The 5,242-nt window shown below is 44.9% G+C and overlaps 1 protein-coding gene across 1 annotated transcript in view; it reads right to left on the bottom strand.

The window, feature by feature from the left end:
* Positions 1-5,242, bottom strand: part of Naa40 (N-alpha-acetyltransferase 40, NatD catalytic subunit) — a 17,663-nt gene that overhangs the window by 9,683 nt on the left and 2,738 nt on the right. The window lies entirely within an intron of this gene.

The raw sequence follows: 5,242 nt of genomic DNA on the forward strand, positions 1-5,242 counted from the left end.
AAAAAAAAAAAAAAAAGAATATTAATTCTGCTGACCCCAGGCCACCAGGAGAGCCCAGTTGTCAATCTGACAATGCCTACAGGAGACCTGGCCTTCAGCAGTGATGAATATTCATTTTCCCCTTCATAAGTAGGAAACACCCAATTTCAAACCCATCTAGGGAGCTGTCAGGGATATGATGATGACATCTGAGACAGCCACTGACAGCTGTTCCTAAGTACAGTGTAAGTTTACACAAAGTCTTTTGTGTAGCTTCTACCTACAAGAAATTAAAAAAAAAAATCTGATCAAGGGCAATTCTATGGGATCTGAGTCCCATTTTCAACAAGAATCGGGGTGCTCTGGCTTAAGGGTACAGAGCCATTCCCCCAGAAGTCCTGCTCAGCCAAGGCTAAAAAATGGCAGGCACACCATGTACTTAGCAACAAACGCAGAGCAAAGGGCCCCAAAGGATTCACCATAGTCCACAGGCAATGCTGCCGCATGGTCAACAAGACCAAGCTCCAGGCACGCAAACAGCAGGGGTGGGCAAAGGAGGCTTCCTGCACCGAGGGGCAAAACAGCAAGTTGCTCACAATTGCACCTAGATCACATGCTGTTTTGAGACTCCTGTGGGGTTCTCTTGCCTAAACAGACCCTCTTACCCTCTGGTAAAAAGCTAGGTAAACAAGGGTCGTAAGTTTGATCACCAGTAACCACCCCCCTCAAAAAAAAAAGCTAGGTAACAGGGAAAGAGCCCAGCCCTGGAATCTGACTAATCTCTTCCAAACCCTTTCTACTCTTTACTCTCTGCAGATCCCAGGACAGAAGAGAGTCCTTCTATGAGCCTCCTTCCCTGGTCTGCAAGTGAGGCTCCTAATCCTTCTGGAGTGGTATTAACCCTGAGGGGCTCATACAACAAACAGGTGCTCAATAAATGAGTTCTAGCCAGGCATGGTGGTGCACACCTGTAATCCCAGCACTTGGGAGGATGAGGCAGGAGGATCGGTGCAATTTCGAGACCAGCCTGGGCTACACAGTGAGTTCCAGAGCAGTCTGAACTACATAGTGAGACCCTGTCTCAAAAAACCTAAGTAAATAAATAAATAAGTTCTCATTCTTACTCCCAGTGAGGAACAGGCAGGCAGAGGTGCTGGCCTACCCAGCCCAGCCTCCCAAGGCTAAGGCAAGTAGGTCCTGTGTTTGCCACTAGCAAGTAAGGCCTCTTGTAATTCCCCTGCCCTCTTCTCCAGGGGCTCACTGGAGAGAAGTCGAACAACTCCCAATTACAGTTTTGCTTTACCCTGACACTGGCCCCAGGAAAGAGCATGAAGAGCAATTAACATTCACATGAGTTGAAAACCCAGCTGCTGGGAAGTTTCTCAGGATAAATTCTACTGTCAATTTCTTTTTTCCTTTCCTTTCCTTTTTTTTTTGTACTGGAGTTTGAACTCTGGGCTTTCCCACTAAGCTACATCCTCAGTCTTTTTAAATTACGTGACAGGGTTTCACTAAGTTTCTAAATTGCCCAGGCTGGGCTCAAACTTATGATTCTCCTGCCTCAGTCTCCCAGAGTACTGGGATTACAGACAGACAGGTGTGCACCCCTATGCCAGCCTGCCCTTGATTTTCTAAGGAATAACACTTTAATTCTTAGTTAACACTTGATCTTAGCCAAAAGTCCAAGAAGCAATTTTTAATTCATATTTCAAATAACTTGGAGACAAAACAAAAGTTCAGATATCAGAACTCAGATGGATTACTCTTACAGGCACAAACTACGAGGAACAGCTAATTAACTATCTTCTGGCTGAGTGACACAATTACTAAAGGAAGGGACAAACAGAAGAAAACAGATGGTCTTTACAAGGCAGCACTCTGGGGGCAGAACCACCCCTTCTCTACCACCTTTAGGGTGTTTTTTGTTGTTGTTGTTTTGTTTTGTTTTTTTGGTACCGGGGATTGAACTCAGGACCTTACATTGCAAGGCAGGCATGGTGCCACTGAGCTAAATCCCTGGCCCACCATTAGGTTTTACAGCATCCATGTTTTCCTGTGGGAATTCAGATTGTAGGTCAACACTGACACATTCACAGCTTGTAAACTACTTTCACAAACATGAGTTCAATTCTCAGGGTAGAAACCATCACTTCTTCACACATTAGGAAACTGAGGCTCAAAGGAATGATGTGACTCATTCAGAGTTCCCAAGACAGTAACTGGCTGCAGGAAGACTTAACCTTAGGGGCTGTATCATAAATCCAGTGTTTGTTCCACCAGCCCTGCTGTCTCCCAGTGAGAGAGTCCACATGTAGTGAGTGGGACGATTTTTTCACTCAGTCTTTCAAGAAAGACCTTCGCACATTCTGCCAAAATAAAGCCAAGGGCCTTAGAAGCTCTCACACAACCACTTAGCTACTCAGTTCTCAGTGCCCATCTACCTACTAATGGCTTGCCAACACAGTGCCACTCACCCCAGGTCCTGCCTTTTGCACTGAGGCAGAGGTAGGGAAAAAGGAAAGCCTGGAGAGAAAGTCTGCACGGCTAGATGATGCGACAGAAAGAGCACCGACTTTAACATCAACCAGACCCCTCCTGCCGCCCTAGCAGGAATTGTGAAAGCACTGCAACTTGAACTCCAGGAAGATGGGACAGAAATTCTGAGCCCATGCAAGAGCTGTGCTCTAAGGACAGGTCAGAAGCCTGCATACCTTCATAGTAGATGCCAGCTCCCTTCATCCAACCTAACTGCCTGCTCTCTTTCAACACAATATGGAACAAAGCATCGAAGGCAGTAAAAGACAAGCGAGACACCCGAGATCCAGAAAGCACAAGTTCCCTTCATAGCATCTCATTTCAAAGCACAAGAAGTAATTCCTAAGCACAAGCAGCAGGAGGGCTAGCCTGGGCCTCCTGGAGATTTATGGGCTCGCTCAAGCAAGGGGAACTGGCAAGACAGGCAAGCCTCAGGCCGAGGCTTGGGGCTGCTACTGCCTGAGACAGAGATAATGAAATCACCCCTTAAGCATTTCACTGCTTGCACAGCATAGGGGGTAGGAGGAAAGCTGCAGCAGGCTGGGTCAGACAGGCAGGGGATCTCCCTCAAACTCAGCAAGCACTGGAAAAGTGGTTTCCTACTGTTCCAATTAGTTTTGCCCCTGCCTTACAGAGGTAAGGCTGTCCTGCAGGGACACAGGAAAGCTCTCCTAATTAAAATGGGAAATAAGCACAGTGAACAGCAAAGCTCATTGTGGTTAAGTGTGTTTCCCAAGGGAGCTTTATATAATAAAAAGAGCACAGGCTTTTGAGTCAAGAGACCTGGATTTGATTCTCAGTTCTTTCATTTAATAGCTGTGTGACTTTAGGCAAGTCACTTAAAATCTTTCTGGCAAGTTGCTCAATTTCTCTTAGCATCAGTTTCTTCATTCACAAAATGGAGCTAGCTCAGTGGTAAAACACCTGCCTAGCATGCAAAAAGGTCAACCCCAGTACTACAAAAACAAAACCCACAAAAAAACAAGGCTTATCATACCTACACCAATAGTCAAGAGATGTTGTAAGGACAAAAACGTACAATGTACTCTATATGAAAACAACTTTTTGGTTTTTTTGAGGCAGTCTCACTATGTAGCTCAGGCTGTACTTGAACTCACTATGCAGCCCAGGCTGGTTTACAATCCTCCTGCTTCACCTCCTGAGTGCTGGGTTACAGGCATGCAACAGCACATCTGGCACAATTCTTGTTTATGAGGACTCATTAATGCCAATGCTTTCAAAAAGATCATCTTCACAACTCAGCCAGGTACATATACCCACTTCTTTTATATAAATCTGAGGCACAGAAAGGCTGAGTAACTTTTAGGGTCACAGAGTCAGTGAGGAGAGTTCTGAGGTCATCACACACCATTCCCCACATTGGACTCCGCACTCCATGAAAAAGAGGCTGTATCTGCTTTATTTGCTCACACATACAGTAGGTACTCTGCATATAGTGCTCAGCCAACAGTTAAGTACTCTGTTCCTTTCTAATGAATGAATCACCCAAATTTCAAATCTAGTTGAACTGTAAAGTCCATGTTCTCTACACTACATCTCTTATAGTCCTTCTAAAACCTTGCTATTAAATGTTATTTTATAAGCAATTGTGAAAATTATAACTCCACAGTTGGACCAGTGGGTCACAAAGAAAAATAAAAAACACCTGAGTGGTAGAAGGAAGTACCTTCTACATAAAGAATTTGGTATCTCTTAGATTTCCAGTGTCAAAGCCTCCATCCAACGTGATACTAGGATTTGAAAAGAACTTGTTTTTGGTGAAGGATACAAAGATTTAACTTTTAACTCCCCAAAGACAACACATAGATGGCAACTGGGGTGAAAGAACTTTGAAGTGAAAAAAGACGATGCATCTGATGCCACCCTCCGCCTGAGAGTGACCACTTCGAACGATGACTTCCTGCCATGGCGGGGGTCATAGTTCCCAATGCTGAGCAACAAGGGTAGTGACAGGGGTCTAGCTCTGATTCAGGAAAGATAATTCAAGATGCTCTGTTGCTGTTTTATGCTGGAAGAGACTTTGTAGGGGCTGTTCTGAGAAACACATCTATAAAGTATGAATAAGGGCCAGGGTTAGCTCAGTGGTTCTGCCACATGCTTCGAAAGCCCAAGGTTCTGAGTTCAATCCCCAGTACCACACACAAAAAAAAGTATGATTAATAACACTGGGACCAATGGAAGCAAGGTTCCAAGTTATCTCTGGGTCCCACTATTTCAACTCAACCAATGAAGTGTTGATCCAGAATGGCATATTATGCTTGTTTGGTGCTTGGTCTGCAGTGACTGACTCTGAGTAGATGGTCAGTTTAAACAGCTGAGGTCTAGGAACTTTCACAGAAACCTGCTTTAAAAATGATTAGGGGGGCCAGGCGTGGTGGTGCATGCCCGTAATCCCAGCACTCAGGAGGCTGAGGCAGGAAGATCACTGTGAATTCGAGGCCAGCCTGGGCTACATAGTGAGTTCCAGGTCAGTCTCAACTACATAGTGAGACCCTGTCTCAAAAAAACAAAACAAAACAAAATTATTAGGGGGCTGGGGATTTGGCTCAGTGATTCTGCCGCCTGCCCTGCAAGCGCAAGGTCCCGAGTTCAATACAATACCCGGCACCACTGCCCCCCAAAAATGATTAGGGCCAGAGCCTGAAAGCACAAAGTCATGAGTTTCATCCCTGGTACCAAAAAAAAAAAAAAAAAAAAAAAAAAAAAA

This window comes from Fukomys damarensis, unplaced genomic scaffold (genome assembly GCF_012274545.1).
Source record: "Fukomys damarensis isolate Sample0158 unplaced genomic scaffold, DMR_v1.0_HiC HiC_scaffold_27, whole genome shotgun sequence".
NCBI classification, from domain to species: domain Eukaryota; kingdom Metazoa; phylum Chordata; class Mammalia; order Rodentia; family Bathyergidae; genus Fukomys; species Fukomys damarensis.